Below are 13,417 nucleotides of genomic sequence, written 5' to 3'. Positions count from 1 at the left end.
TGTGACGAGATAAGGACTGTCTGGATAATCCAGATGGTCTCCCCATCTTGTGATATCTAAGTAGTAAATTTAATTCCGTATGCAATTTTAATTTACTTTTGCTATACTGTTGCAGAATATTCAAGAGACTGGAGAGACCAATGGATGTAACAGGAGGAATTCATTAAGGTGGCCATTGGCTCAGTGGATTAGCATCCCAAGGCTGAGCCAAGGAGAACCAAAGTGGAATACTTTTTATACATCCAGGTTGATGTGGCAGCTAACAGGTTTACAGAAGCCAGAACAAAAAATGGTTAGTTTGTAACTTGTCTTGTGATGTACGTTACATAGGAAAAATGGCATTTTGAGAAATGCATTGTGCATTCTTTGGGTGTTATCTTGCCCTGTGACCTTGCAGCTGGTCTGTGAGAAAAACAGTAGCCTTGAGATGCCTGGGAACTTTGCTGAGAATGTGGGGAGAATAGATAAGGTAGGCTTTACAGGGAGTTCGTTAATTTTAAGCAGGGCAGGGGGTTAGGTTTTATATTAAACAGCACACACCACAGCAAAATTTATTATACAGCAACTACAAATTGTAAGGTTTTGTTTTTACTATAACTGCTATTATTTAATTCCCTTCTTCATTATACAGCATACAATTTTCAGAGTCCAGAAATTCTGATGTGGACAGTTTTGTGTAGATGAGGCTCTTCTGTCTACTACACCCCACTTCTGTGCCTGATTAAGTGTTATTTCCATGAAAGCCTGTCTGGACTTCCCTAACAGATAATTCTCACAGCAGCACCATTGTGTTGTTAACAATGAGAGAACGAGTTAGTTCTTAGCTTAGGCCTAAAATAAGATAAGGGGGGGTCTCTAAGAATAGAATTTGATACTGTCTTTTTATAAGATAATTGTTTATTTCAAAAGAGAGGGCTGCGTTTGCACATGCTTGCATATGCTTCCCCAGGACGGCCCCACGCCTCCCCACATTCCCTGGATGAGAGAAGCACTTTGTGCTTTTGCTGATGCTTCAGGTCTCTCAATCTGGAGTGCTTGCACAAGAGTTTTTGGGCTTCTAGGCTCCCATACAGCCTTCCCATGTGTCCTCATGAGGCTTCAGGATTGTTCGATGCTCCCTGCCCTCACCACCCCCACAGCAGCTCTGGGAGGTTTCTTCCCAGTGTGCAATCAGAACAAATGTGTCAGCACTTTGTACCAGATGGTGGCCTTCAACAGTGAACAAAGTTCCTTAATATATCACACAGACTTCAAAAAGTGCTGGGTGCACATCTCAAAGACAGGCTGGCTGCTCTGTGAAATACAGGCAAGGGAAAGCAATTGCTGCCCAAGGGATTCCTGTAGCAGAGCCAAGTAAAGAGGCTGCAGAGAGCCACCCAGCACTGCCACACCATCCTTTACTGAATTCAGCCGAGAAAAAGGCACAGTGTGATGTAAAAGGACCCACTCTGTACCAAAATCTTAGAAGGCTAAACTTCCCACTGATTGTCATAATAAAAACTCTCCACTAAGTAAGAGATCCCTTTTACCTAGCTGTTTAAGTGTGTGTGACTGGGGGCAAACCTCTAGAATCTTTTTCTTGTTTTTTTTTTCTGTCACCCAGGCTGGAGTGTAGCAAAACAATTTCAGCTCACTGCAGCCTCCACATCCTAAGCTCAAGTAATACTGCCACCTCAGCCTCCTGAGGAGATGGGACCACAGGCATGTGCCACCACATTCAGCTAATTTTTGTATTTTTTTGTAGATACAGGGTTTCGCCATGTTGCCCAGGCTGGTCTTGAATTCCTGAGCTCAATAGATCCACCCGCCGTGGCCTCCAAAACTGCACTAGACCTTTTTAACTGACATTTATCTAAGATGAAGAGTTGGCTACCTTCTAAAGCTTTTGAGAAGAGTTTTATGGAAAGTTATTGGAGGTGACAGAACCACCAACAAACACAAGGAACTGTTATTCTGTCGTTTCTATTAAACATAAAACTGCCAGACCTAATTAAATTAATCTGAAGATTGGTATAAATTAGTCAATGATTCTCAATAAGTTGTTAAATTATTTGAAAATGTATGAGGGGATTTTGAAAACTTTATGGAAAATGGAATTAAGAAATAAAAGGAAAAAATATAAGCTCTGTTTCTCAACATAAGCTCCAACAAGTTCAAGACAATTTTGTAAGCAATAATACCAGTGGAGGATCCTGGGAATGAATCATGTCAGCACAGTCTTTTTTACATTATTAACTGAAGAATAAGGAGAATGCTTTACAGATTTATTTTTTTAAGATTAGGAAACAAAAAGAAGCTGAAAGGAGCTAAGTCAGGATGGTGATGATTGGCGGTGGAGGCCTAATGATTTCACATCAAAACTCTCACAAAATTGCCCTTGTTAGATGCAAAGAAAGAGCAGAAATATTGTCATGGTGGAAAAGGACTCTCAGGTAAAGCTTTCCTAGATGTTTTTCTGCAAAAGCTTTGGCTTTCTCAAAACACTCTCAAAATATGCAAATGTTACTGTCTTTATGGCCCCCCAGAAAGTCAACAAGTGAAATACCTTAATTTTACCAAGAAAAATAAAAATCTGTTGACATGACTTCTGGTCATGACTGGTCTGCTTTTGCTTTGAGAGAACCACTTCCACCTCTCAGTTGCCATTGCTTTGATTGTGCTTCAGGATTGTACTGGGGAAGCCAAGCTTCATCCCGTGTTATAATTCTTTGAAGGAATGCTTCAGGATCTTGATCCCACTTGTTTACAATTTTCACTGAAAGTTCTCTGCAGCTGATCGGTGTGAAATGGATTGGGCACCTAGTAACTGGAAAATTTGCTCAGCTATAGTTTTTCAGTCAGAATTGTGTAAGCTGCACTAGTTAAGATGTCTATGGTATTGGCTTGTGTTTGTGTTGTGAATCATTAGTCCTTTTCATTTGGGGCATGAACAAGATGAATTTTTTTCTCACAAATTGATGAAAATGATCTACCACTGTGGGCTTCATTTTCAATATCATCTTGTCTCTTAAAACAAGTTTTCCATTTGTAAACTGCTGATTTCCTTGGAGCATTGCCCTCATAAACTTTTTGTAAAGCATCAATGATTTTACCATTTTTTCACATAAGTGTCACCATAAATTTATGTGTGTTCTTTAATGTTAGCAAAATTCATGTTGCTCTGTTAGGGGCTCTTTTCAAACTGATGGCTTATCCTTCTTAGTGCCTCAAACTGGATCCTGCTTAGACATGTTTAACAAGTTAGATTGAGTTTTTTGGGGGCAAAACAATTTTAGTATCTCTCCTTACTTTTTTAATAAAATTCATTTTTCACAAACTTTTTGAAGACCCCTCATATGAGTGATTTTGCATTGTCACAAAGAGAAGCAATGCACTAAATGTAATTGATTGGATCCCATAAGTTAGATATATTGAAATTCACAGGACAGCCCTGTACAATAAAAAAGTTTTTAAAATTTTTCTACTGAAAAATCAAATGATTAATATTCCTCTTGGTGAATGATTGAGCATAAAACCTAATACTTTTTTGAAACAAAATATATTTTGCTGGGATTTAATATTAATAGGATTATTCCAAAATATAATTACCATATAAGTTAAATAAAACATATATTTTCTAAAAGAAAAGTTGTTTACAATTTCAGAAAATCAAGATATCAACAGCCTACCTCTCATGCTATGTCATCCATCCAACATACTTGTATCAATCTATATTTGTAATTGCAATATGCATGACACATTTTTATATAAGGATATTCTTATTTTGCTCATTTCAAAATGTCAATACCAAAGAAAAAATGGATTCTAATAAATTAAAAGCTATCTTTTCTTGTAAATTTAGGTAGATGCAAGTATACAACTATGCCATCAATGCAGGTTATATTGTCCATGCATTCTTTTACAATTATACATTAATTATACTATTGATTAAAATATATTTTTGAGAGGGAGAAAATTATAATACCAAAAGGAAAAAAATTGTAATTAGGCAGAAATGAGATTAAATCTGATTTCCATATCTAAGTAACAATTTTCTTATGAGCTAGAATTGACCTCTGGAATCCCTGTTTCTTAAAAATATTGTAACAATTGTGGCAATGAGATAGAAGTTATGATGCACAGAAAATCTTGTTCTTAAGGTAGCTGGATTTATCCATATTTTTATTAATGGTTTGTATTTTTTAAGTCTTATTTAAGAAAATTATTCCAAGTACAAAGGGTTAAAGGCATTCTTATATATTGTTTTCAAAAGAATATTAAATTTTCTATTCACATTAAAATTCATGATCAACATGGAATTGAATCTTTATTGATTGCATACTATTACTACCTTTTTTTAAAAAAAAAAGCTTCTTATTTTGAAAGAATTACAGACTTACAGAACAGTTACACAACATAGAAAGTTCTCTTACTTTCTTCTTCAACCTTTCCCTAACATTAACATATTATAAATCCACAGTATAATATAAGAACCGGAATATTTATGTCATTATAACACTATTATCTAAAATCAAGACATATTTAAATGTTAGTATGGAATAAAGCTTTGTTTATCAATTGAGATGCTGTCTGTTTCTCATTTCTTACTTGAGGAATCAATTGCTTTCCCTATGTTTTGTGCTATTTTTCTCACATATGACACGACAGCTCTCATATTTATCAGGTTTTCACATATGCATGAATCTGTTTCTGGAATATGTTTCTTTTATTTTCCACTGGTGTGTTTATTGATCCCTACTCCAATACTGCCTATAAATTGTAATATAGCTTTACAATGAGGTCAATATGTAATAGGACAAATCTTGACTTGTGTGTTCTGCTTTTTCAGTGAATATCTTGGTTACTCTTGGTCCTTGATCCTTCCATATAATTTTGAAATATGACACATATAGAATCTAAAGACCACAATAGGAAATCAATAATTATCTAAATAAAATATTGAGGATGATATAAGTACACATACTCCCTGACTTAGGTTGGGATTACATCCTGATAAATCCATTGTAAATTGAAAATACTGCAAGTTGAAAATTATTTATTTATTTATTTATTTATTTATTATTTTTTGAGATGGAGTTTCACTCTTGTTGCCCAGGCTAGAGTGTAATGGCACAATCTCAGCTCACTGTAATCTCCACCTCCCGGGTTCAAGAGATTCTCCTGCTGGGATTACAGGCACCCACCACAAGGCCTGGCTAATTTTTTGCATTTTTAGTAGATACAGAGTTTTTCCATGTTGGTCAGGCTGGTTTCGAACTCCTGGCCTCAGGTGGTCCACCCACCTCAGCCTCCCAAAGTGCTGGGATTACAGGCATGAGCCACGATGCCCGGCCCCAAAAATACATTTAATACACCTGACCTACTGACCATCATAGCTTAGCCTAACCTACTTTAAACTTACTCAGAACACTTACTAGCCTACAGTTAGGCAAAATCATTTGGCATCACTGTCGGTTGTTTACCCTCATGATTCTGCGGATGATTGGGAGCTGAGTATTTATTGCACATTGCTAGCCCAGGAAAAGATTAAAATTCAAAATTTGAAGTATGAGGTTTCTATTAAATATGTATTGCTTTCACATCATAATAAAAAATCATAACTCAAACCACTGTAAGTTAAGGACAGTCTGTACAAGTGTATATTAATATTTAATTTTTTGGTGATTACAATCATTACAAAATAGTGGATGTATATTAAAATGTTTCTTAAAGCATATTATATCTTCCACTGTGTTTATTACATCTAATTTGACAACAGTTTGTTTAGTTATCCAGTTTTATTACATCCTTCTGGAGCTTTTCAAAATCTCTTGAATTCTTCACTAACCAAACATTTTGTATCTCCAACAAATTTTGCCTTTTTAGCTATTCAAATAAGCTGTTACTCATTGTCAAGACAGCATAGTAAAAAACAGAAGCATTAAAATGAAAACAAATCTTAATTTTAGACTAAACAGATATGATTCTCTTAATTCTACTGAATTTTTGTTTAGCCAGGTTTAAATGTGTGTTGTGCTTTTATTAATGACAAGTTATTAAGGACATAATGCTTGAACAGTTACACTCTATGGTCATTTTAACTATTCTTTCATTTATTTACAACAAATTAATTATACTCACACTATGCTTTAATAAAACTGAAACTTTTACCAGCTTCTCAAAAACATTACTTAATTTAAACACTGAAAAACCTTATACATGTGTCCACATGAGGGTCAATGATGTAAAAAAAAAAAACTTTATATAATTAATATATTGAATAAAAATATCAAAGTGCAATGATATTTTGGCTTTCTCATTTTTTAACCAAAAAGTATTGATCGAAATATTTATTTGCATTACATAATTTTAGGTGAACTTTTAAATCTCATCTTAATATAATAAATTATAACAATAACAAATGTACAGCTAAATTTTTATAGAGTGAATACATTCTGATAATCATGACATTTAAAAAGTAGAATGTTACCAGAGCCCAGGGCTCTCCTCAGGATCTTTTAGGTTACTGCCCTACGACCTTTCCAAAGGAATCACTATATTAATTTATAAACTGTCGAGTTTTGACTTTTGAATATGTATATGAATGATTTGATAATCTTTTGTATGTGACTTCTTTTACTTAACTGTATATTTATAAGAATCACTGTTGTTGTTGTTGTATATTGTTCTCAGCAAACTGACACAAGAACAGAAAACCAAACACCACGTGTTCTCACTCATAAGTGGGTGTTGAACAACGAGAACACTTGGACACAGGGAGGGGAGCATCACACACAAGGGCCTGTCATGGGGTTGGGCGAGGGGAGGGATAGTAGAGACTGGGGGCATTGGGGAGGGATAACATTAGAAGAAATACCTAATGTAGGTGACGGGGGGATGGATGCAGCAAACTACCATGGCACATGCATACCTATATAGCAAATTAGCACAACCTGCACATGTACCCCAGAACTTAAAGTGCCATATATATATATATATTTGTGTGATTAGGCCTTCACTATTTTTATGATCTATTACATTTTGAGACAGGGTCTCACTTTGTTGTTCAGGCTGACATGCAGTGGTGCAATCACAGGTAACTGCAGCCCCAACCTCCCAGACTCAAGTGATCCTCTTGCCTCAGCCTCCCAAGTGGCTGAGACCACAGGTGTGTACCACCCTGCCCAGCTAATTTTTATTTTTAGCAGAGCGAAGTTCTCACTATGTTGACCAGTCTGCTCTCAAAGTCCTGGGCTGAAGTGATTCTTCTGCTTCAGCCTCCCAAAGTGCTGGGATTACAGGTATGAGTCACATGTCCATACTAGATCATTATATATCATTTGACAGCTAGATTTTTACAATTTTTAGTTAGTAAGAATAGTTTTTCTATGAACACGCTTCTACATGACTTTTGTCCATACTACTGAAATTGTACTGGATAAATAGCAGATTTCTGAGTAATAAGGTATAACTATATACTATATCCAACTTTAGTTGATAAAAGTGTTTTTAAAACTATAAAACATCAGCTCCTACAAGAAGCTTGTGAAATGGCCAGTTACTCCATAGCCATGCCAACCCTTCATATATTCTTTTTCATGTTAGCAATCTTAATTATGAATACTTAATCATCTTCAGTTCAAAATAATTTATCAATTTCATTGTCATTTCCTATTTAATTTGTAGGTTGTTTACATACTAATTAATTTTCTAACACTCAGAGCTCTACATGCCTACTTCTTATGAATTTCTAGATTAATTTTACTGTTTTAGACAAGGTGCTCTGAATGCTTTTTATACTTAGGTTGAAAAAGTTTTCATGGTCCAGTATGTGATCAGTTCTATGCAGGGTTCTCTATATGTCAATTAGATCAAATTTATTGATATTTTTCAGATCTTTAAAATTCATACTGATTTTGTTTAATCTCCTCTTTCTGCTATATCATAAGAAAGGTACATTAGAGAATCCCAACTTAGCTATGAATTTTTTATTTTCTTTTAGTTCTATCAATCATTATATTATGATGATAGAGTGGTAGGTTCATTCAAATTCATAATTGATCTCTTAGTAAGTTGATATATAATTTTATAAAAGATTATTCTCCATGTCATACTAATTTTACTTCTCTTGAAGTATACTTTGATATTTGTAAAGCTACACTAGATTTCTTTGAGGTTGTGTTTGATTTGTTTTCTTTCAAGTTATATATATCTGGAAAATTTTAAATTAGTCCGATAACCTTTACGTTTTAATTGAAGTATTTAATCTATTTTCATCTACATTTAAATTACTAATATTTCATTTAAGTCTCTGTGTCCCTTATGTCCTATATTCCTTTTCTTCTTACTTGCTTTGTTTTAGATTTTAAAAATTCACTTTTTTTAGCTGGTTGTGGTAGTACGGGCCTGTAGTTCCAGCTACTTGGGAGGCTGATGTGGGAGGGTCACTTGAGCCCAGGAGTTTGAGGTAGCAATGAGCTGCAATCATGCCACTGCACCCAGCATGGGTGACAGAATGACACCCTGTGTCTAAAAATAATAAAACAAGATTAAAAAATGTTAATTACTTTTATTATATCACTCCACCCTTTCATTATTTAATGGTTACCTTATAGCATCCATAAATTAGTAAAATCTAATATACATATACATATATGTATATACATATATATATATATTCCACATGCAGAGCTAAAATTTAGAACATTTTAAGTGTTTATGTTTTATGATTTTTGCCATTGAAGATAAAACATTTATTTTGCCATATATTTTGAACACAAATAAAATTATGATTATTTTTATAGTCAAAATTCATTTAGATTTACTCCATGTATAGCCTATCTTTAGTTCTTAATTATTCCTTCATTTCCATGCACCCTTTTTCCTGAAGAAAAGCTTTTACTATTTCTTTAGGTACACTGCTGCTGGCAGCAAATTCTTCTGGTTTTGCGTTTCTAGAGAATTATAAGTGTACCTTTTATTTTGGATTGTTGTTTTAGGGTGCTATGCTGTATTTCCTGGCATGCATACACCATTACAATGGGATGTCCCATGAAAACTTATGAGCTCAGGAGCAGGTCTAACATTTTTGTCTTAATCTGCAATATAGGAAAAATGGCCAATAGCAGTTAAATTCTAAGTTAGTAAGCCTATGTATATTTATTTATTTATTTATTTTTAGTTTTTTTTAATTTTTTTATTTTTTTCCCATTTATTTATTTTATTGCATTTTAGGTTTTGTGGTACATGTGAAGAACATGCAAGATTGTTGCATAGGTACACTCGCAGCAGTGTGATTTGCTGCCTTCCTCCCCATTACCTACATCTGGCATCTCTCCCCCTGCTATCTCTCCCCAGCTCCCCACCCCCCACCGTCCCTCCCCTATTTCCCCCCAACTGACCCCAGTGTGTAGTGCTCCCGACTTAATTTTACTCTGAAAGTACCACCAAAGTGTTCCTTTTATTATTTAAAACTTAAGATTTATACACTTAGAGTTCTTCTAAGGAAAATAACAAAATTTTCTTTTCCTTTAGAGGACAAACTTTTCCAATAGAAACCAAATGATAATTGTTTCAAGGGGCATCTGTTCCCTGTCACAACCACTCAAGTCTGCTGTTGTCATGTGAAAGTAGCCACAGACAAGACTTGAGCCAAGGGAGATGCTGAGTTCCAGGGAAACTTTGATACAAACACAGGTCATGGGTCAGATTTACTCTCTAGATTTGGTTTTCAAGCCCTGGTCAAAGGCCTAATACCTAGAAAGCTCAATGAAGACAGATACTGCTTCTTTACAATGTGCAACTGTTTGCATCTACAGAGAGGCACAAGAATCATTTGGAAAGACAGAAAGTGGGATCTGGACATCTTGCCTTTGATGTTCAAAACTACTTGTGCATTTTTACTGGAGTGGAAATATGAACTGGTAACTGATGGTCAACCCTAAAGCTGATAATCTGAAGAAAATGTTCGTGACAGATGCCAGAACTTCTAAAGATACAATGATTGTGCCGTGTTGGATATGCCTTGGGGAAAACGGCAGGTAGAGACATACATTTGCTTGTGATGGTATGATAGACTAACAATGCAATTGCTTTTCTTGTGTGCATGTGTGTGTGTGCGTGTGTGTGTGCATGTGCATGCATGTGCGTGTGTGTGCAGAATATGTTAACCTCATTTCTAATGCCCTTTCTGCATTGCTTGTAGAACAGCTACTAGTAACACGTTCTGTTACATTCTGTTAGTCTTCTTCCACCTGGAATTTCTTCCCCATTCCCTCTGGATATGAAATAGTTTCTGTTTTTATCTTTTGTTCATTTGCTTTTCTTTAAATACTTAAAATGCTTGTGATTGCCTTCTGCTATCTAAATTTTCTGATGAGAAATCAGAACCATTTGAATTATTGTCCTCACGTGAAGCTATTTTCTCTACCTGCTTTCAATATTTTTAATTTAATTTTGCTTTTGAGCAGTTTTATGATGATATATAGAGAGTGTTCGTGCCTTTAATTTAACCTATGTAAGGTTTGTTGAGTTTGTTGAATCTGTAAGTTTATGTTCCTATAAGTTTGTTAATTTGTTGGCCATTGGAAATTTTACCCTTATTTGACCTACCCCACTATCCCCTCTTTCTCATGCAGTGAATAAATGTATTTTAAAACTTTTAATGAATCTTTGGAATCCTATTCATTTTATTACTTTTTATCCTATCTCTTTCTGCTCTTTAGATTGGACAATTTCTATTTATTTATCATCAATTTCTGACTCTCTACTTCACCACCTCTATTCTGCTCTTGGGCTCATTTTCATTTGGCTTATTTTCTAGCTGTCATTATTTTTCTGCTAAAATTTCCTATATTTTCATTAATTTCAGGTGTCCTTTTCTTTAGCTTATGGAGCACAGCTAAAATAGGTGCTTGTCGGCTGCCGTAGCAGATTATCATGGACCAGGTATCTCCAGACCTATAAATACCTGCTAAAAACCACACTGTCAAATACAGTCATATTGTTGGTTAGGGCTTCCTTATGTGAATTTTGTGTGTGTGATGGGAGTGTACTTCAGTCCATAGTAGTATTTGACAGTATTGTTCTACTAATTGCCACATCTCAATCATACCAAGGTTGGCATTAGTTAACAGATTTTTTCCCTTCGTGAATGGGGCACATTAACTTGGTTCTTTGTATGTTGAGGTATTGTGGATTGGATCCTGGACCTTGCAAATCTTACCTTGCATAGAAGCTGAATTGGCTTGTAATTTCCTGGAGCATGATATTTACTACTGCTTGCCAATAGTAAGCAATATTGCAAGCAATCAATCTAATTAGTATCAAACATTGTTATTTCTCAACTTAGGTGGCTAATGTTTTAAATCTCAGGTTTTTTTTGTTTTTTGTTTTTGTTTTTGTTTTTGTTTTCCACTGAATTGGGTATGTCTCACACATGTTAGGTTCAGGGATCAGCTTAAGAATTGTGAAGATTCATATGTAAAATTATGAAATCCTATTCCCCAGACCTCTCCCTTCCTGGTTTTCCCTCTTAAACTCAACCTATGATACTTAAAATCAATCCCTTTTAAAACCAACCAGATTTATCTGGTTCTCTGGCCAGAAATATAATGGGATTTTTTCACCACCATGTTACTTGGCAGAGGTCTGCCTTTGGGCAAAGCCACAGGAAGTGAAAAATTGGGAAAAATATCCCTGTTTGTGTCATTTGTCCCAAGTGATGACCATTTCCCATAATCTGCTTGCTTTTGTTTACTTTTCAGACTCTTTAATCTGTCCAGAGATTACAGAGGTCTGCAGGGAAGGGATAGGTCGCAGGGACTTGTGCTGTCAGTAGCCACTGATTTTTTTTTAAAGCTATTTTCACTGGCAATCAAACTTCAGTTTGATAGTTACTTTATTTTAGAGTTTTAGATACGGCATTTTACCATCTTGTGTTTTCCACTCTTTCTGTTAAAAAGACAGCTGTCAGTCTTATTTTTTGCTCCTTGAAGGATGATGTATATTTTTCCCTCTGGCTGCTTTTAAGGTTTTTCTTTTTATTTTGGTTAATATGTGTAGATATATATTTATTTTCTTTGGAATTTGTAATAGTCCTTGAATCTACGTCTTAATATTTTTGTCAGTTTGGGAACATCCTTGGCCATTATCTCTCCAAATATCCCTTATTATTTATTTTCTACACAATTTCTAGGACTGCACTTACAAACACTTTACACTTTTCTCCATGTCAAATATGCCTCTTGCAAGCTTTACATTTTCAATTTTTTTTCTCTTTATGCTTTCAACAGTATGTTTTCTACTGATCCCTAATCCTTACTTCAACTGGGAATGCTTTGCAGTTAAAACGATTACTGATTGAATTCTTAATTTTGGCTTTAGAAGTTGCATCTGAAGCTTTGATATAGATTACAGGCAAAATTATCCCTATTTTCATGTCTTTTTTTGAATATGTTAATCAGAGTTATTTAAAGCTCAAGTCTGATAAATTCAATATTTCTATCACTGGTTTCTCTATTTTATTTTCTCTGAGTTCTGTCTCTTGCCAGGCTTGTAATTTTATTTTTATTGAAAGTTAAACTTCATGCATCTTAAAAATGTAGAGTTTCTGGGTGGTGTTTTTTGTTTTTTGGTAAGAGACTTAGTTGAGTACTGCCAGTATTAAATGAGAGTGAAAATCACCCTAATGCCATGAGTGACCTTATTCTCAGTGGGAATCCGTGTGAGTTCTGGTCTGCCTTTGCTTTCCACTTCCTCCCAGGGTCCCAGCCTCCAGGGTTGTCAACTAACCGGATACATGTTCCCAGGGTCATTCCACACGGCAGTGCCTGACCTCCCATTTGTAACTCTCCAGTGCCATAAAAATGTTGGTAATTTTATTGAGTATCTCACTCTCTTTGCTCCCTGTTGGCAAAGCTCAAACGAATCTCGTAAGTCAAAGACAAAAGTGATTGGCCTACTGTCCCATGTCTCTGTGTTTCCTTCAGTGCCAGCAGAGCTGGGCTTGCTTCTGGGCTAATTTTGTTTCTCTGTTCAGACAACTGTGAATTGGCAAATATGTTGAAAGGGGACAGTTCATAAAATATGAACTCTCCTCAGTGAGTGTTACGAAGGTACATGAAATATTGAGATCTCCCCAATGAGTTTTCTTTCTCTCCAGGATTTTGACCCCTCGAGTCCTGGGTGCTCCTGAGTCTTTTGGATGCCTTTATGCAGATGAGATGGTTTCCTGTGCCTGTACTGTGTTATTCTTTTCTCCCGTCTCCCATTATCTGGAGGATCTGCTGCAAACTAGGCCCTCATAGCAGAAGTGGAACGGTGTGCTTGCATTACACATTTATATGGGCAAATTGTGTGTCACCTTTAGATCATAACTTTTTAGTTTACAAGGAACAAAGAAACTCAGAGGGACCATACATTTACCAATTTTGTTTCA

This window comes from Sapajus apella, unplaced genomic scaffold (assembly GCF_009761245.1).
Source record: "Sapajus apella isolate SASKATOON/1434 unplaced genomic scaffold, GSC_monkey_1.0 scaffold82, whole genome shotgun sequence".
Classification (NCBI taxonomy): Eukaryota; Metazoa; Chordata; class Mammalia; order Primates; family Cebidae; genus Sapajus; species Sapajus apella.
Note: the sequence above shows the minus strand (reverse complement) of the source record.